Raw genomic sequence first — 21,105 nt, forward strand, 5'->3', positions numbered from 1 at the left:
CCAGTATATGTAGCCAGGGTTATATGTGTCCAGTAGATGTAGCCAGAGGTATATGTGCCTGGTATATGTAGCCAGGGGTATATGTCCCCACTATATGTAGCCAGGGGTATATGTGCCTAGTATATGTAGCCAGGTGTATATGTCCTCAGTATATGTAGCCAGGTGTATATGTCCTCAGTATATGTAGGCAGGGGTATATGTCCCCAGTATATGTAGGCAGGGGTATATGTGCCCAGTATATGTAGCCAGGTGTATATGTGCCCAGGATATGTAGCCAGGGGTATATGTGCCCAGGATATGTAGCCAGGGGTATATGTGCCCAGGATATGTAGCCAGGGGTATATGTGCCCAGGATATGTAGCCAGGGGTATATGTGCCCAGGATATGTAGCCAGGGGTATACGTGCCCAGGATATGTAGCCAGGTGTATACGTGCCCAGTATATGTAGCCAGGGGTATATGTGCCCAGGATATGTAGCCAGGGGTATATGTGCCCAGGATATGTAGCCAGGGGTATATGTGCCCAGGATATGTAGCCAGGGGTATATGTGCCCAGGATATGTAGCCAGGGGTATATGTGCCCAGGATATGTAGCCAGGGGTATATGTGCCCAGGATATGTAGCCAGGGGTATATGTGCCCAGTATATGTAGCCAGGGGTATATGCGCCCAGTATATGTAGCAAGGGGTACATGTGTCCTCAGTATATGTAGCAAGGGGTATATGTGTCCTCAGTATATGTAGCAAGGGGTATATGTGTCCTCAGTATATGTAGCAAGGGGTATATGTGTCCTCAGTATATGTAGCAAGGGGTATATGTGTCCTCAGTATATGTAGCAAGGGGTACATGTGTCCTCAGTATATGTAGCAAGGGGTACATGTGTCCTCAGTATATGTAGCAAGGGGTATATGTGTCCTCAGTATATGTAGCAAGGGGTACATGTGTCCTCAGTATATGTAGCAAGGGGTATATGTGTCCATCCACCCTCCCTCTGCCAGGCTTCCTCTCACTGAGGCTTACCGTCAATATACCTAATAGTGCGCATAGCACTATTAGGCTCTGGTCCTCTCCGCCTGACAGCCCTGTGCTGGCTCGTCCGTCCGGCTCCACGCTGTCTCCGGCTCCACTTATCACCTGACCTCCCGTTCTTCCTTCCCTGCCTGCCTCGTGACTTGTCGGCGGCGAATGGGAGGATGGGTCTGGCGGCGCTGTCTCTCTGCCGCTCTGCGCAGCGTCCCACTGCTAAGGACGCTGCGCGGCGGTGCAGCGGTGACGTCACTGGTGACGTCACTGACGGGGGAGACCCGGCACCGAGAAATAATTATATTAAAAAAAGGACACTGCAGCTGGGCGCCCTTGGGGACCCAGCGCCCGGGGGCACCTGTCCTACCCCGACCCCCCCAAGCTACGCGCCTGCCCAAGCTGCTTGGTTACTCTCTTCCCTTTGGGGCTAATGATGGATGCATGTCTTTATTAAACCCTGTGTAACAGAGAGGGCTACCCACCAAAACTCAGACCAGGCAAGGAGGGCATTAATAAGAGAGGCAAAACAAAGACCAAAAGGTAATCCTGCAGAGGTTGCAGAGTTCTACACCAGAGACTGGAGTATCTGTCCATAGGAGCACAATAGGCTGTACATGCCATAGAGCTTGGCTTTATGGAAGAGTGGCCAGAAGCAAAAACCATCCAGTATAAGAGAACTAGAGCAGTTTTGCCTTGAGGAAAGGGATAAAAATACCACCGGCGTGATATAGCAAGCTTCTAGAGACTTCTCCAAAGTGACCTGCAGCAGTAATTGCCACAAAACATGGCTCTACAAAGCACTGACTTTAAGGGATGGGATGAATAGTTATACACAATGAAGTTTTCAATTAATTATTTTGCTGTGGTCATTGTTTGCTTCACAATAAAACAAAATAATACACCTTCAGAACATGGAAAATGATTAGTGGAGTAAATACTTTTAAAAGATACTGTATATGGTAATGATGGTAGCCATGCCCATATCAAAACCCTCCCAAACACATCAGCGTACCAATTAGGTCTTATGCAGGTGAAATTGATTAAAAGGAAATACATATGGCAGCCTCCATATACCTCTCAATTCAGTTGTCCTTTAAACAATTCCAAATGTCTGACTATCCTGCTGATCCTCTGCCTCTAATACTATACTATTGCTGCCATTTTTTCCAAATCTGCCAAGATTAGCTGCATGCTTGTTTCCGGTGCAATTCAGACACTACTGCAGCCAAATAGACCATCATGGCTGCCAGGCAACTGGTATTGTTTAAAGGGAAATAAATATGGCAGCCTTAGTATACTTCTCACTTCAGTTGTCCTTTGAAGGAACCCTGAACAGAACGGAAAAATGCCATAATGACAATCCTGGGGCTTTCTCCAGCACCCCCCCCCCCCCCACCCCCCATAGTCGGAGTTCCCTTGGTGTCCTCTGCACTCCCTCCGTTCTCTCGCTGGTGGCTCCGTGAGCCGCATAGCTTGGCTAGGAGTTATGTGCAACTGCACATGCATGGACAGTCCCATTCCCATCATGTGAGCGTTCTGGTGGTTCTGAAAACAGACTACTTTTCTCATAGACAGTCGTGCCTGCGAGACATGAACCCAGACAGGCCGTGCAGTTGTGGACAACTCCCAGCCAAGTCGCGCGGCTAATGGCGCTACCAGCGGGAGAATGAAGGAAGCCAAGAGGGACCTTACAGATCATGTAGGGCTGGAGGAAGCCCCAGGTAAGTTCAGTATATCATTTTTCTATTCTGTTCAGCAAAGCTCTCAACTGTCCCTCTTTCGGAGAGACAGTCCCTCTTTGGGAACACAATCCCTCTGTCCCTCTTTTCAAGACTGATGTACAGATCTGTGTCAATATATGTATTTTTCCACTGAATTGTGTTTAATATACTCTAAAAACGTTATTCCCATCAATTAAATTGCCATATTTCTTATTTTCAGATGTTAGGATGAAGAAAAACTATTCATGACAGAAAGGACCAGTGTAGTTTGAAGGATAAAACTACGTATTTTCATTCTGAATTCTTTGTGATATGTATGGCGAGTGGTGTGGTGGGGGCGTGTCTTAACCTCCTTGGCGGTAATCCCGAGCTGAGCTCGGGGTATGCCGCCGGAGGTCGCCGCTCAGGCCCTGCTGGGCCGATTTCGTTTCTGAAAAAAGCAGCACACGCAGCTGGCACTTTGCCAGCCGCGTGTGCTGCCCGATCGCCGCCGCTCCGCGGCGATCCGCCGCGTGCAGCGGCGAAAGAGGGTCCCCCCAGCCGCCCGAGCCCAGCGCAGCCGGAACAAACAGTTCCGGCCGGCGCTAGGGGCTGGATCGGGCGGCTCTGACGTCAGGACGTCGACTGACGTCCATGACGTCACTCCGCTCGTCGCCATGGCGACGAGGAAAGCGAAACAAGATAGGCCGCTCATTGCGGGCCTATCTTGTTACTTTCGATTGCCGGAGGCGATCGAAAGTACACATCAGGAGCGCCCTCTAGTGGGCTTTCATGCAGCCAACTTTCAGTTGGCTGCATGGAATATTTTTTTTTTTATTAAAAAAAAAACACATTGCAGCCTCCCTGGCAAAATAAATAAACCGCCAGGGAGGCTAACGTGTCCCACTTTCTTAGCTCAAAAAGTTGGGAAATGTGGTTCAGCAGCATCCCTTTAAACAACCGCCAAGACATCAGGAGTAGTTAGGGCATAAAAGGTCATCTATTATGAGGGAGAAAAAAAATAGAATGTCTCTGCCTACATCACCTAATGAACATAAAAAGGAGTCTCTCCACCTGCAAGCCTGTTGATACACAAAGACACGAGTTCCCTCATACCAAAATCCACAGAAGACCTCCTTTGTGTTGTCCTCCTTGAAGGATAATGCATAGCTATGGGTGGACACCATTCATATCTCTAATAAAAGTTAGTATTTTATATATTCACTAGTAGACCCAAGCCCATTTAGAAACGGGCTCTAGGTCTTTTTCCGGCAGCCGGAGCAGCCAATGCGCATGCGTGCGCCACGCACGCAACCGCCGAGCGCGCGCAACCGCCCACCTCGCTCGCCCGCACCCGCCCACCTTGCTCGTTCTCCCAGCTCCCTGGTACCAGCTGTCCGTTACTGCACACATGCGCAGTAAACCTGGGACACGGACAGCTGGCTGCTGGACGCAGCGACAGTTAGGTTTTATTAGGTAGGATGGTCATAGTTGGCTATATTTGCTGCTTTGGGGTTACGGTTACGCTCCGCCCATACAATGTCATGGCCACGCCTATTTTTTGGCACGTCGCCCCCGATCCCCCACGCCCATTTTTTGCGCTTACGCGAACACAGTCGACCCCCCCAGGTTGGACCCAGAAAAATTTGGTGACTGTAGATCCAGCCCTTACATGGGATTTTAGTAAGGAAGCTTTTTGGTCGTTTTTAGTCCCTTACACCCACCTAGGAGTTCTGGCCTGTCCATCATTGGAGAGCGACATAATGGAGCCGATTTTCCTGTGGTTAGAGGAAAATCATGAGACTGCACAGGAGCTGCTTTGGTGGCTACAAAGGGTTAATCCATCAATCAGCTGCAGTGGAGGGCGGGGCTAGGGAGGTCACTTGACCTGCTGTCGGCGGAGAGGTAGTATGAAAGCGTGATGCCCAGAGCAGGGCACGTAATCGGTGCCCTGCTCTGGGCTGGGAGGAGCTGATGAGCGTCATGTGATCAGCGCTGTCCTCGGGGAAAGATCGCGGCTGTCTTTCGCGCATGCGGATGCGGGGCATGCGGGGCGGGAACGCCCCCCCCCAGGTTCGTGCACGCAGACAGATGGATACATAGTAGTGGGCAGTTTATGGAGCGCCTGTGTGGCTGGGAGCAGTGCAGCGCGCGGCGGGGTCATGTGACCGGGGACAGGTGAGTGCGCCATGCATCCACCAGCTGGGGGGAGGAGACTCCATACTGGTCAGTGTGAACTCTGCGGTTATAACTGCCTCTGTGCCCCCCTAGCTGTCATTCATATCTGTGTCCGGAGTGTAAGTGCTCCTTGTCTTAGCTGCTGTGTGCCCCCTGGAGCGCGCCCACACCCGCCCACCTCGCTCGTCCTCCCAGCTCCCTGGTCCCAGCTGTCCGTTACTACGCACATGCGCAGTAACAAAAAACCTGGGACACAGGGACAGCTGGCTGCTGGATGCAGCGACAGTTAGCTTTTATTAGGTAGGATGTTTAGGGAATAAAGGGATACTTCCGAAGTATGGCAAATTCTTTAGTAGAGTACATTGCTGGGACCAACAAAAAAAAAATTTGGATTTTCAGAGAAAACAGACTACAATACTGACGTTTTTTGTCCTGTACATCAGTTTTTTTTAGAAGTTCTGATGGTCTAGAACAGTAAAAATCCCACCAAAATTACACCATTTAATGAACTAAGCTTCATAAGGTAGCCATCTATGAGTGCATGTTTTAGCCACTTTTGACTGATTCTTGTGGAATTTGATGAAATTTATAACAAAAATACAATACAATTACCTTTTTTCTCCTCAGGTAAATTTTTCTGTATTTTTTTAGACCCCACATGAAGCATTGTAAAAATTTACCCAAAAATATTTGGTTAAAGGGACACTTAAGTAAAAAAAAAAAGAGTTTTACTCACCTGGGGCTTCCAATAGCCCCCTGCAGCTGTCCGGTGCCCTCGCCGTCTCCCTCCGATCCTCCTGGCCCTGCCGGCAGCCACTTCCTGTTTCGGTGACAGGAGCTGACAGGCTGGGGACGCGAGTGATTCTTCGCGTTCCTGGCCACAATAGCGCCATCTATGCTGCTATAGCATATATCATATACCATATAGCAGCATAGAGGGTGCTAATGTGTCTGGGAACGCGAAGATACACTCGCTTCCCCAGCCTGTCAGCTCCTGTCACCGAAACAGGAAGTGGCTGCCGGCGGGGCCAGGAGGATCGGAGGGAGACGGCCCTAGGAGAGTAAAACTCATTTTTTTTTTTTTACTTAAGTGTCCCTTTAAATTGTTCTGAATAACCTGATACCACATATGTATGGTTAACAGCCAGGGCCGGATTTGTATCTCTTAGTGCCCTAGGCCAACTGTCAAAAACCACCCCCCCCCCCCCACATACACACAAAATATTACAGCCCCCCATACTTGCCGCCCAGACTTGTAATGGTAATCTGGCATCTTTGGAGCTATCAGACAGGTCCTCCAGCTCTGCATACATGCGTGTACCAGCCATTAGACAGTGGTAAAGATTAGATTGCGAGCTCCTCTGAGGACAGTCAGGGACATGACTATGTGCTCTGTAAAGTGGGGCAGAGGATGTCAGTGTTCTATAAATACATAATAATAATATGGTAGGACATTGCACTATGACTATGGTAGGATTAGATTGTGAGCTCCTCTGAGGACAATCAACGGCATGACTGCAAAGGGCTAAGTAAGATGTCAACACTATTACATGTCAGTGTGGGCCGTCTGCACCTGTGCAGTAGCATGGATACAGTCAGGCTAAGCTTTATATGCTGGTGCTTGAGTGGTTTTGATACTGCGCAGATGCAGTGCGGCTGCACTTTGAGGCCTCGTTCAAACTTTATGCACTGCTGTGCGTATTTCAGCAGCACATATGGTGTGTGATCAACAAGAACATCAGAAGTGCATAGACAGCACTTCTGACATTCAGACTATGGATGCTGCGCAGCAGTGCGATGTGCTATCGCACTGCTGCAGGTATTTTCAGCAAAGCACATTGCTGATCCTATTCACAGTAATGAATGGGATCAGCAGCGCAAAGCACGGCAACGCAGATGGCGTACAAATAGTGTTAGCTTTTGTTCCCGAACGCACAGCCATCTGCGTTGCCTAATGTGAACGATGCCTGAGGGTGTGAGCGCTGGATCTGCCTGGCACCGGAGGAATAGAAAAGCCTCTTTAGGTTCCAGAGGCTTCCTCCTCCCAATGTAAGTATCCAAATGTGTCCAAGCCTCAAAGGATTGGTCTAAAGGCTTTTGGGTTTTATAGTGCATACACACGGGGCATAACTGTAGCCACAAACACGTGGCACTGGCACGTTGCGGCGACAGGTCCCCCGTGTGTATGACGCGCGCGCCACGAACAGTCGCTAGTCAGAGCGGTCTTGTGAGACATTTGTGCCTCCTGTGTACGAGGCTTTAGAGAGAGGGAGAGGGGAAGGTAGGGGAGAACAAAAGAATGTAAAAAGGAGGTGAAGGGCAATATAGGGGAGGAGAGGGAAGAGAGAACATGAGAGGGGACAATTATGGTGAAAAAGAGGATAGCAAAGGACAGGAGGAGAGAGATAGGAAAAGAGTGACACAAAGTAGAGGAAAGGAGAGAGAGTGGTAGAGAGGCAGGGAGTGTGTGTGTGTGTGGGGGGGGGGGGGAGCAAAAGACAGAGTGGAGGGGGATATCAGGGCAATTTCCCAGCCTTTGCTACATGCAGGGCCGGCCCGCTCATGAGGCAGGGTGAAACTTTTGCCTCAGGCGGCAAATTTCCAGGGGCGGCACCCGCCTGTCCGTGGGTGCGGGGAGCCGGCCCGCCGAGCTGGAGGGGTAGCTGGCAGGACGGGGGTATTGGGCCAGCGGCGGGGAGGGGGGTCGGACCCCCCCCTCCCTCGCCTGGGTCCCCCGTCCTCCGCTCCCCTCCAGCCTAAATAGAAGCAGCCGTATGTGTAAAAGAGGCACGGGCGGGGAGACACTCACCTCCTCTTCGCTCCAGCGTGCGTTCCACTGACATCACTTCCTGCAACGCTGCAGGAAGTGACGTCAGTGGAACGCACGCTGGGAAGAGGTGAGTGTCCTCCCCGCCCGTGCCTCTTACACATACGGCTGCTTCTATTTAGGCTGGAGGGGAGCGGAGGACGAGGGACCCAGGCGAGGGAGGGGTGGGTCCGACCCCCCTCCCCGCCGCTGGCCCAATACCCCCGTCCTGCCAGCTACCCCTCCAGCTCGGTGGCCCCCCAGAGCGCCCCCCCCCCCCCCCCGAGGGGGGGAGGGGCGGCGGTGGTGACAATTTTTTAAAAATTTGCCTCAGGCGGCAAAAAGTCTAGGGCCGGCCCTGGCTACATGTAGTTTCCTTCTCCCCCAAATACAAAATTGAAAGAAAAAGGGAGACAGAGGAAGGAAGAGGAGCAAAAGAGAAGGAAAGGATAGAGATGGGGAAGGAAGGAAAAGAGCTAGCAAGAGCAAAAGATAGGACAGGAAAAGAGAGTGAGAAGATAGGTGCAGAAGAAAGGAGATGTTTCACAGGGTGACAAAATAGGCAATACAATAACCAGGCTGAGACGAAGCATTCAGCTGCAGCTGCTAAGTGAGCTTATCTACAGACATTGTATTGCAGCTGTTTGTTTACTTACTGATCCCAGCCTGGTCTTCTGATCTGAAGTGTGAAACCTTGTGCTTGGTCCCCATAGCTCCAAAGACACTGATCCCTGGGTGGGCGCTTGTATCCTAATCCTAATTGATCTCATTAATGGAGATAAGCGGGGAGAGAGCCATGGCAGCATTTCCAGGAGGATAGGAAGTAGAGGGTCTTTGATCTTCGAGACACTCTGTGCTGAAGTCAAGGGGGCGGAGTCAGTGTGTTTGTAAACACACCAGTGTCTCTTCTGTACATCTGCGCCCACCATCTTATTGAAGTTCAAACTGCATGGAAAGTCAGACGGCCGCTTTACTGGAGACTACGAATACAAAGCTGCCTGTTTGTAGCCAGTGTCTCTTTGTCCTCAAAGCAGTCGCCGTGGATGGAACGGACATTCTCTGTGCCGTCTGCAGATTATGTGTTGGGTGGGGGGGTGTTGTAGTAATGGAGGGAGAGAGCCTAGCAAGCAGAGAGGAGTCACGGGGAGTGAGTGCAGGCTGTAAATGGCGGCCAGGCGGGCACGAATGAATGGACGGTCATCTTCTCTGCTGCACACACTGTCTGCCCCTCAGCCGCCCCAAGCAGTGCTGAAATTCTGGTGCCCTAGGCCATGGCCTATGCAGCCTAGCCAGAAATCCGGCCCTGTTAACAGTTCAACATTTTCCAATCCGGATCCGAATCGGATATCCGACATCAGTATCCGGGGGATTTGGATAACTGGATAGAAAAAACGGAAGTGGCCTTTAAATTGCTTTAAAAATGTTTTTTAGGGTAAATGAGGCATGTATCATTATTTTGCAAAGGGGAACACTAATTGATGATGTGGGGACTTCAAATCCCCCCCCCCCCCCAAAAAAAAAAAAAATTGGCTGTCAATTAACATTAGGCCTAGGTTCCAGACAGCGGTCGTGCAGCCCACATTGTGTCCAAAGTCCAACCACACAACTGGGACATGACAGTTTTCAGCCAAGACACCTCCAAAAAATTACGCAGCAATTGTGTTTTGGGTTAAATATAGGTGGTATCAGTGGCCTGTGACACCCTGGCCTGGCGGTGGGAGCTGCAGAGGCAGCAGGAGCAGGGCAATGCAGCAGTGGGTGTAACGTGTGCCAGGAGCATACCGGATATGGCACTTGCCATGTGCCACGTGACACGTGGCAAGTGCCAGGTGACAGACAGCAGAGGAGAAGACACTAGTGCACACTAACTGTCACACTGGCACTGCTCACAGCACAGCAGTTCTGTAGAAAGCTGACAAAGTGGTACTACTACTCTAACAACTACTAGCACTGACTGCTGTACTAACTACACTATAACACAGTAATCCTATCCCCTAATCCCTAACCTAACCCATGCCTAAGGCTAATAGCTGGCCAGCAGGCAGCAGCTGGTCTGTGCACAGCACACACACAGACATCGCAGCTGCATGCAGCACACACTGACTGTCACACAAATGACATCAAGCTAATTAATGATTTAACAATAGTGTAGTGATAGTGAAGGGGTTAATCACTGAATAGCTTATCACTGTGTACAGCCCTTAGGCTACAAGCACTGGAGCACACATTAACTGTCACACTATGACATCAATCAAGCTAATTAACGATTTAACAATAGTGTAGTGATAGTAGTGAAGGGGTTCATCACTGAACAGCTTTAGGTTTATAACTGTGTACAGCCCCCTTGCTGCTAGGCCACCAGCACTGGAGCATGTCTCTCAGTGAGCATTCAGCAAGCTAAGACGATATGTCTCATTATGGCAGCCCTCATTATACAGGGGGGCTGGCCAGTGTTCCTTTCTGTGATTGGGTGCCAGGGCTTAGGCTGGGAGGAATCTGATTGGCTCAATGAGGTCAGGTGGGGCTGGCCAGGGCTCCCCTCTGTGATTGGTTGCTAGGGCTTCTGCTGGGAGCCCTCCGATTGGCTCCAGGACGTCATCTCCTTAGTTACAGTATTTCGGATCCGGATATCCACAGATATCCGGGTTATGCGGCCAAATATCTGCAGATCGCTATCCAGATTTTGGCCCAGGTATCCGGAATCCGAATCCGGTCGGATAGCTGAAAAAAGTTCAGATATCCGGGTTACCCGGATATCCGGAATCCGTATGAGCATCCCTGATGGTTAGTTTATCTATGGGGTATGTGGTAGAGTAAGGCCAGTTACCAGGGGACATACATTCAAGACCTGTTCCTCTAGCACTGTCTAGGACCCATGCATATGCTGGGAAGACTGAGAGCAAGAGTCAGCTGTCTGCTGTGGCATTTTTAAAGGGAACCTAAACAGAGGGATATGGATGTTTCCTTTTAAACAATACCAGTTGCTTAGCAGTCCTGCTGATTTCTTTGGCAGCAGTAGTGGCCGCATCACACACCTGAAACAAGCATGCAGCTAATCCATAGTTACATAGTTATTTTGGTTGAAAAAAGACATATGTCCATCGAGTTCAACTAGTACAAAGTACAACTCCAGCCCGTCCCCCACATACCCCTGTTGATCCAGAGGAAGGCGAAAAAAACCCCACAAGGCATGGTCCAATTAGCCCCAAAAGGGAAAAATTCCTTCCTGACTCCAGATGGCAATCAGATAAAATCCCTGGATCAACATCATTAGGCATAACCTAGTAATTGTAGCCATGGATGTCTTTCAACGCAAGGAAAGCATCTAAGCCCCCTTTAAATGCAGGTATAGAGTTTGCCATAACGACTTCCTGTGGCAATACATTCCACATCTTAATCACTCTTACTGTAAAGAACCCTTTCCTAAATAAATGGCTAAAACATTTTTCCTCCATGCGCAGCTCATGTCCTCTAGTCCTTTGAGAAGGCCTAGGGACAAAAAGCTCATCCGCCAAGCTATTATATTGCCCTCTGATGTATTTATACATGTTAATTAGATCTCCTCTAAGGCGTCTTTTCTCTAGACTAAATAAACCCAGTTTATCTAACCTTTCTTGGTAAGCGAGACCTTCCATCCCACGTATCAATTTTGTAGCTCGTCTCTGCACCTGCTCTAAAACTGCAATATCTTTTTTGTAATGTGGTGCCCAGAACTGAATTCCATATTCCAGATGTGGCCTTACAAGAGAGTTAAACAGGGGCAATATTATGCTAGCATCTCGAGTTTTTATTTCCCTTTTAACGCATCCCAAAATTTTGTTCGCTTTAGCTGCAGCGGCTTGGCATTGAGTACGATTATTTAACTTGTTGTCGATGAGTACTCCTAAGTCCTTCTCCAAGTTTGATGTTCCCAACTGTATCCCATTTATTGTGTATGGTGCTAGACCATTGGTACGACCAAAATGCATGACTTTACATTTGTCAACATTGAATTTCATCTGCCATGTATGTGCCCATATAGCCATCCTATCCAGATCCTGTTGCAATATGACACTATCTTCCTGAGAGTTGATGATTCTGCACAATTTTGTATCATCTGCAAAAATAGCAACATTGCTCACTACTGCATCTACTAGGTCATTAATAAATAAATTGAAGAGCACTGGACCCAGTACAGACCCCTGTGGGACCCCACTGCTAACAGTCTCCCATTTTGAGTACGATCCATTGACCACAACTCTTTGTTTTCTGTCCATTAGCCAGTTCCCCATCCATGCACACAAACTCTTCCCCAGTCCTTGCATCCTCAACTTTTGCACCAGACTTCTGTGGGGAACAGTGTCGAAGGCCTTTGCAAAGTCCAAGTATATCACATCTACAGCATTCCCAATATCCAGATTAGCATTCACTACCTCATAAAAGCTGAGCATGTTAGTCAAACAGGACCTGTCTTTAGTAAACCCATGTTGATGCTGAGAAATAAGATTATTTTCTACTATGAAGTCATGTATAGTATCTCTTAGTAACCCCTCAAATAGTTTGCATACAACTGATGTTAAGCTTACAGGTCTATAATTTCCTGGATCAGATTTTTTGCCCTTCTTAAATAATGGGAAAACGTGGGCTGTACGCCAATCCACTGGGACTCTGCTAGTTGCAAGAGAGTCACAAAAGATAAGATAAAGGGGCTTAGCTATAACTGAACTTAATTCTCTTAGGACCCGAGGATGCATGCCATCCGGGCCAGGTGCCTTGTCTATTTTTAATTTATTTAGTCTTGCCTTTACTTCTTCCTGCGTTAAGTATTTAATATTACAGTTAGAAGATTGAGACTCTTCTGCCTCTGTAATTTGCAACAGTGCTGTTTCCTTTGTGAAGACAGAAGCAAAGAAAGCATTTAATAACTCTGCCTTACCTTGGTCATCCACCATTGAGTTCCCACCCAGTCTGACTTCAGTCAGAGCACCTGATCTGCATGCTTGTTCAGGGGCTGTGGCTGAATGTATTAGAGACACAGGATCAGCAGGAGTCTCAGGCAGCTGGTATTATATTAAAAGGAAAAATGAATATCCTTCTCAGTTTAGGTTCCCTTTGAGACTAACAAAATTTTCAGCCTTATTTCTTCTATCCTATGAGTTCCTATGCCTGATGTAATGTGGTCTGGATTACTGCAGCCTTTCCTAGTTGCACAGTGGCTTTATTATCTCTGTTATATGATCTAATCTACTTTCCTCTGACGGCTTTGTCGGGCTCAGGCACTCAGGCAGGAATGTGCAGCCCTGCTTGTGATAGGATAGAAGCTATACATGCCCTCTCCACCAAATCCCTTTAGTGCCCACACTTCTCATCACACAATACCCATACAGTCTGCACTGTACATTAGTGAAGAGCAAAAAAAAAGTTTTGTTTCTTTGCAACAATTTTCACAAAATGAGAATTTTTGTGAAAAAATATATGGGCATGAGAAAACACATTTTTCTTTTTGCAAAAATTAGTATGTGTTCAAAAACGTATGTTCAGGCATGCAAAACTTTTTCTCCTAGGAGATAATTTTTCAGCTTTTAGCACTTTGCAATTGAAAACATTCCAAAAAGTAGGCAGAAAAGTACCTTAAAATCATTTTGAGTATTTTTTGTTTCTTGCTGGTGGTTTAAAGAAAATGGGAACCCATATTTAAATAAAAAAATAAGTCAGATAATCACCTAAGGAGAGGGAAGGCTCAGTCCTAATGATCCTTCCCTCTCCTCTCCCGGTGCCCTCGGTGCTGTACTGGCTGCCCCATTAACATCCCCCGCCGAGGGGACTTCGGAAGTCTTCGGGAGCCAGAGGAAGACAGGCGGCTCCATACTGCGCACGCGAGAGCGCGTCCTAGTGGGCGCTCGCGCAGTGTAGAGTGGCCCGTCTTCGAGAGCACTCAGGCTCCCGAAGCATTTCCGAAGCCTCCCTTTGGCCGGGAAACAGCGGTATTTGACCGAAACGGTTGAATATGGCTATGGGGGAGCCAGCGCAACAGCGGGGACCGGGAGAGGAGAGGGGATGCTCTATGGGACCCAGAGCCTCCCTCTCCTTAGGTGAGTATCTGACTTATTTAAATATGGGTTCCAATTCACTTTAAAAGTCAATTTATTGACAAGGGGTAATTTGCAATTGACTTTTTTGACCTGAGTTTTTTCCCAGTTGATATTTTTACAACTTCTAAATAAAACGCCATTTAAAACCACCAGCAAGCAAACAAAAACTCTGAGTAATTTTGACAGTACTTTTTCACCTACTTTTCCAGTGCAAAGTGCTAAAAAGTTTTTTTTAACTAAAAAATTATCTCTTTTTTTATGTGTACAGCGCTCCCACTATGTGGCACAGATTTATGGACAATATAATGTAGTATGGCAGGTTGGATTTGAATTATATATAACGCTCCCACTTTGTAGGATATATTAATCAATTGCCTGTCTCAACAATATCCTCTATCATCAAACTCTAGTACATATAAATCTTTTGCACAATCCAGGAATGGTTATAATGTTCAACATATCACTAGTCAAGTTCATCTATATCAATAGTCCATTCCGCATTCCATCTACATTAACCACTTGAGGACCACAGTCTTTTCGCCCCTTAAGGACCAGAGCCTTTTTCTCCATTCAGACCACTGCAGCTTTCACGGTTTAATGCTCGGTCATACAACCTACCACCTAAATGAATTTTACCTCCTTTTCTTGTCACTAATACAGCTTTCTTTTGATGCTATTTGATTGCTGCTGCGAGTTTTACTTTTTATTATATTCATCAAAAAAGACATGAATTTTGTCAAAAAAATGACTTTTTTAACTTTCTGTGCTGACATTTTTCAAATAAAGTAAAATTTCCTATACACTTGAGCGCGAAAGTTATTCTGCTACATGTCTTTGATAAAAAAAAAACCCATTCAGTGTATATTTATTGGATTGGGTAAAAGTTATAGCGTTTACAAACTATGGTGCCAAAAGTGAATTTTCCCATTTTCAAGCATCTCTGACTTTTCTGCGCACCTGTCAGGTTTCATGAGGGGCTAAAATTCCAGGATAGTACAAATACCCCCCAAATGACCCCATTTTGGAAAGAAGACATCCCAAAGTATTCAGTGAGAGGCATGGTGAGTTCATAGAAGATTTTATTTTTTGTCACAAGTTAGCGGAAAATGACACTTTGTGAAAAAAAAAAAAAGTTTCCATTTCTTCTAACTTGCGACAAAAAAAAATGAAATCTGCCACGGACTCACTATGCTCCTCTCTGAATACCTTGAAGTGTCTACTTTCCAAAATGGGGTCATTTGTGGGGTGTGTTCACTGTCCTGGCATTTTGGGGGGTGCCTAATTGTAAGCACCCCTGTAAACCTAAAGATGCTCATTGGACTTTGGGCCCCTTAGCGCAGTTAGGCTGCAAAAAAGTGCCACACATGTGGTATTGCCGTACTCAGGAAAAGTAGTATAATGTGTTTTGGGGTGTATTTTTACACATACCCATGCTGGGTGGGAGAAATATCTCCGTAAATGACAATTTTTTTATTTTGTTTACACACAATTGTCTATTTATAGAGATATTTCTCCCACTCAGCATGGGTATGTGGAAAAATATACCCCAAAACACATTATACTACTTCTCCTGAGTACGGCGATACCACATGTGTGGCACTTTTTTGCACCCTAACTGCGCTAAGGGGCCCAAAGTCCAATGAGTACCTTTAGGATTTCACAGGTCATTTTGAGAAATTTCGTTTCAAGACTACTCCTCACGGTTTAGGGCCCCTAAAATGCCAGGACAGTATAGGAACCCCACAAATTACCCCATTTTAGAAAGAAGACACCCCAAGGTATTCCGTTAGATGTATGGTGAGTTCATAGAAGATTTTTTTTTTTTTGTCACAAGTTAGCGGAAATTGATTTTAATTGTTTTTTTTTCACAAAGTGTCATTTTCCGCTAACTTGTGACAAAAAATAAAATCTTCTATGAACTCACCATACTCCTAACGGAATACCTTGGGGTGTCTTCTTTCTAAAAATGGGGTCATTTGTGGGGTTCCTATACTGCCCTGGCATTTTAGGGGCCCTAAACTGTGAGGAGTAGTCTTGAAACCAAATGTCGCAAAATGACCTGTGAAATCCTAAAGGTACTCATTGGACTTTGGGCCCCTTAGCGCACTTAGGGTGCAAAAAAGTGCCACACATGTGGTACCGCCGTACTCAGGAGAAGTAGTATAATGTGTTTTGGGGTGTATTTTTACACATACCCATGCTGGGTGGGAGAAATATCTCTGTAAATGACAATTATTTGATTTTTTTTACACACAATTGTCCATTTACAGAGAGATTTCTCCCACCCAGCATGGGTATGTGTAAAAATACACCACAAAACACATTATACTACTTCTCCTGAGTATGGCGATACCACATGTGTGACACTTTTTTGCAGCCTAGGTGCGCTAAGGGGCCCAACGTCCTATTCACAGGTCATTTTGAGGCATTTGTTTTCTAGACTACTCCTCACGGTTTAGGGCCCCTAAAATGCCAGGGCAGTATAGGAACCCCACAAGTGACCCCATTTTAGAAAGAAGACACCCCAAGGTATTCTGTTAGGGGTATGGTGAGTTCATAGAAGATTTTATTTTTTGTCACAAGTTAGTGAAAAATGACACTTTGTGAAAAAAACAATAAAAATCCAATTTCCGCTAACTTTTGACAAAAAATAAAATATTATATGAACTCATCATACACCTAACAGAATACCTTGGGGTGTCTTCTTTCTAAAATGGGGTCACTTGTGGGGTTCCTATACTGCCCTGGCATTTTACGGGCCCAAAACTGTGAGTAGTCTGGAAACCAAATTTCTCAAAATGACTGTGCAGGGGTATAAGCATCTGCAAATTTTGATGACAGGTGGTCTATGAGGGGGCAAATTTTGTGGAATCGGTCATAAGCAGGGTGGCCTCTTAGATGACAGGATGTATTGGGCCTGATCTGATGGATAGGAGTGCTAGGGGGGGGTGACAGGAGGTGATTGATGGGTGTCTCAGGGGGCGGTTAGAGGGGAAAATAGATGCAATCAATGCACTGGGGAGGTGATCGGAAGGGGGTCTGAGGGGGATCTGAGGGTTTGGCCGAGTGATCAGGAGCCCACACGGGGCAAATTAGGGCCTGATCTGATGGGTAAGTGTGCTAGGGGGTGACAGGAGGTGATTGATGGGTGTCTCAAGGTGTGATTAGAGGGGGGAAATAGATGCAAGCAATGCACTGGCGAGGTGATCAGGGCTGGGGTCTGAGGGCGTTCTGAGGTGTGGGCGGGTGATTGGGTGCCCGCAAGGGGCAGATTAGGGTCTAATCTGATGGGTAACAGTGACAGGTGGTGATAGGGGGTGATTGATGGGTAATTAGTGGGTGTTTGGAGGAGAGAAGAGATGTAAACACTGCACTTGGGAGGTGATCTGATGTCGGATCTGCAGGCGATCTATTGGTGTGAGTGGGTGATCAGACTGCCCGCAAGGGGCAGGTTAGGGGCTGTTTGATGGGTGGCAGTGACAGGGGGTGATTGGTGGGTGGCAGTGACAGGGGGTGATTGATGGGTGATTGACAGGTGATCAGTGGCTTATTACAGGGAATAACAGATGTAAATATTGCACTGGCGAATTGATAAGGGGGGGTCTGAGGGCAATCTGAGCGTGTGGGCGGGTGATTGGGTGCCCGCAAGGGCCAGATTAGGGTCTAATCTGATGGGTAACAGTGACAGGTGGTGATAGGGGGTGATTGATGGGTAATTAGTGGGTGTTTAAAAGAGAGAAGAGATGTAAACACTGCACTTGGGGGGTGATCTAATGTCGGATCTGCGGGCGATCTATTGGTGTGGGTGGGTGATCAGATTGCCCGCAAGGGTCAGGTTAGGGGCTGATTGATGGGTGGCAGTAACAGGGGGTGATTGATGGGTGGCAGTGACAGGGGGTGATTGATGGGTGATTGACAGGTGATAAGTGGGTTATTACAGGGAATAACAGATGTAAATATTGCACGGGCGAATTGATAAGGTGGGGGGGGTCTGAGGGCAATCTGAGCGTGTGGGCGGGTGATTGGGTGCCCGCAAGGGGCAGATTAGGGTCTAATCTGATGGGTAACAGTGACAGGTGGTGATAGGGGGTGATTGATGGGTAATTAGTGGGTGTTTAGAGGAGAGAATAGATGTAAACAATGGATTTGGGAGGTGATCTGATGTCGGATCTGCGGGCGATCTATTGGAGTGGGTGGGTGATCAGATTGCAAGGGGCAGGTTAGGGGCTGATTGATGGGTGGCAGTGACAGAGGGTGATTGACGGGTGATTGACGGGTGATTGACAGGTGATTGACAGGTGATCAGGGGGGATAGATGCATACAGTACACGGGGGGGGGGGGGGTCCGGGGGGGGTCTGGGGAGAATCTGAGGGGTGGGGGGGGTGATCAGGAGGGAGTAGGGGGCAGATTAGGGACTAAAAAAAAAATAGCGTTGACAGATAGCGACAGGGAGTGATTGATGGGTGATTAGGGGGGTGACTGGGTGCAAACAGTGGTCTGGGGGGTGGGCAGGGGGGGGTCTGAGGGGTGCTGTGGGCGATCAGGGGGCAGGGGGGGGGAAAATCAGTGTGCTTGGGTGCAGACTAGGGTGGCTGCAGCCTGCCCTGGTGGTCCCTCGGACACTGGGACCACCAGGGCAGGAGGCAGCCAGTATAATAGGCTTTGTATACATTACAAAGCCTATTATACACAGTACACGCGGCGATCCGGGTGCTAGTAACCCGCCGGCGCTTCCGAACGGCCGGCGGGTTACAGCGAACGGGGGGCGGAGGCAGTCCCCGGCGGCTGATCGCGTCACGAATGACGCGATCGCCGCATAGCCACTCCCGCAGCCGCCCCCGCCGATGGGCGTATTGCGGTCGTTTGGGCCCGGACTTTGCCGCCGCCCATCGGCTGGGGGCGGTCGTGAAGTGGTTAAGCAGGAACAATATCCAATCATTATACTCTCACCGGTGTCCAGAGGCTGATATTGTAAACATCAGCAAAAGCGCTTGGTTACTAGTCCAGACAACAGCTTTCCTCGCCGGCTTCACCCTGTATGCAACTCAGACAAACAAGGGGAAGGACATAGCGTGATCCCGTTTTATACAACTTTCCAGATAACTCCCTTCACCAGTGAAGTTTGAATAACCAAAGACACCCTGCGTGTGTGTGCTATCAGCATGCACCCCACACCGCTGATACATATAAACGCTCACCAGATTATCCGGCTGACCAGTTACAGAGGTGTCATGCATCAATGGATTTCCGCTTTACCGGCTGTCTCCTTAAAAGACTCAGAAGAGAAGTTCCATTGCGTAATACCGTTTATTGTAAAAAGTAAAACCATAAAATTGCACTCACAATTGTAAAAAAGATATGCGCATATCATAAATAGACGTCCTCATCCACTCTCCCACATTTGCGTCTCTGCTGCCGTCGCGCCTGAGGCCACGCCCTACCGGTTTCGTCACGTATGACTCATCAGGGGCTTGCCCAGGCGACCTTTGTATCTGGGCTGTTGTCATGCTATGGGGGAAGGGGGTGTTTTGTACTATCAATATACGTATCAATACACAGCACTGATATACGTCACAATTTTATGCACACTGACTATGATCAGTTATGCTTGGGTAGATGGAGGGGTTATTCACTGTAAGCTCATTTAGAGCATTGTAACATGATTGCACCAATAAGGTATAGTTAGCACTGGGCATGTGACTTATTTCCACGTTCAGACGTGTATAAATTGGGGATATTCCATTTTGATTCAATACAAGGGGGTATACAAATTAAAACCATCACAGGTATCAAAATTCATAAATTTGCCTAGATTATAATTTTCGTTCGGCGTTACTACTGAACCTGGGCATATGTCACAGGTCCAGAACCTAAAGATTAGTCAATGTATATAGAACAATATGCAATATGTAATGTAGAATAGTGGGGGAATTATGGTGGTCTACATGTGTACTTGAGACGGGTGGTGCCATTATTTGTCTAGGATATAAAGGACTGATACTGAATACGTGGGCAAGATGCACTGGTGGGAGTGACATCGCCCACCCTGATATAAATTTTGCTATATATCTATGATATCAGTCAGAGCCCTGGGGAGGTCTAGTTGCGACAATGCACTGTGATTTGAATATATTTTAATATTTTAATACATGCAGAAGTTCTGGCGAAAGGTACTGGCAAGTGTGGGACAGTATCGCCCGAAAAGAGGAAGTATTTTGCATATAGTAAGGTTCATAGCGTCTCCCTGTCGACGCCTGGGCAAGCCCCTGATGAGTCATACGTGACGAAACCGGTAGGGCGTGGCCTCAGGCACGACGGTAGCAGAGACGCAAATGTGGGAGAGCGGATGAGGACGTCTATTTATGATATGCGCATATCTTTTTTACAATTGTGAGTGCAATTTTATGGTTTTACTTTTTACAATAAACGGTATTACGCAATGGAACTTCTCTTCTGAGTCTTTTAAGGATACAGCCGGTAAAGCGGAAATCCATTGATGCATGACACCTCAAACGTAGTTGCTGGTCTGTAACTGGTCAGCCGGGATAATCTGGTGAGCGTTTATATGTATCAGCGGTGTGGGGTGCATGCTGATAGCACACACACGCAGGGTGTCTTTGGTTATTCAAACTTCACTGGTGAAGGGAGTTATCTGGAAAGCCCCAGCTGCTTACCTGTAGCCGTGTTTCGGCGAGTCCTCCAGGATGGCTGCTGCTGAGACATTGCTTGTCCCTCCCCGAACGGAAACACCTGTAAGAGTAATCAATTTAAAAGAACCCGCCCTTATATAAGGACTCCTCCTCCCTCACCAACTCAGTTATTAAGAGTATATCACCTTTAACATAAATCAAACTTAGCAACTATATTACAATAGGGATGGGAACTCAGGAGCCATCCTGGAGGACTCGCCGAAACACGGCTACAGGTAAGCAGCTGGGGCTTTCTCCCATCGTCCTCCAGGATGGCTGCTGCTGAGACCAGCGAGAAATTTTCATTAGGGAGGGATGATGGCTTGTAATACTTTCTTCCAAAAGAAACTCTGAACCTGGCTTAACAGTAGTTCAACTCTGTAGCGTTTCACAAAAGTTGTGTGTGACGACCAGGTAGCTGCTTTACATATCTGTTCCAGGCTTGCTCACGATCTCTCTGCCCAAGAGGCTGCCAAGGATAGAGTAGAATGTGTCGCAATTCTAGTATGGAATATTTCCTGCGATTCCCTGTAAGCCCAACCTATTAGCTCCTTAACCCGTCTAGCTATGGCGCTTCTTGATGCCTGCAATCCCTTTGAGGCTCCCATATATGATACAAATAAATGGCTAGATCTTCT

At 47.5% G+C, this 21,105-nt stretch overlaps 1 protein-coding gene across 5 annotated transcripts in view; it reads right to left on the bottom strand.

The window, feature by feature from the left end:
• The window catches only part of TJP3 (tight junction protein 3), a 628,414-nt gene that overhangs the window by 404,186 nt on the left and 203,123 nt on the right, over window positions 1-21,105 (bottom strand). The window contains exon 1 of one of the 5 annotated variants that reach the window (XM_068233797.1): window positions 8,363-8,491. The exons of the other annotated variants lie outside the window; for them this stretch is intronic. The gene's annotated coding sequence lies outside the window, so the exon portion shown is untranslated. Of the gene's footprint in view, window positions 1-8,362; window positions 8,492-21,105 lie in introns of those variants that run through there. 5 annotated transcript variants of the gene reach the window in all.

Source organism: Hyperolius riggenbachi, chromosome 1 (genome assembly GCF_040937935.1).
Source record: "Hyperolius riggenbachi isolate aHypRig1 chromosome 1, aHypRig1.pri, whole genome shotgun sequence".
NCBI lineage: Eukaryota > Metazoa > Chordata > Amphibia > Anura > Hyperoliidae > Hyperolius > Hyperolius riggenbachi.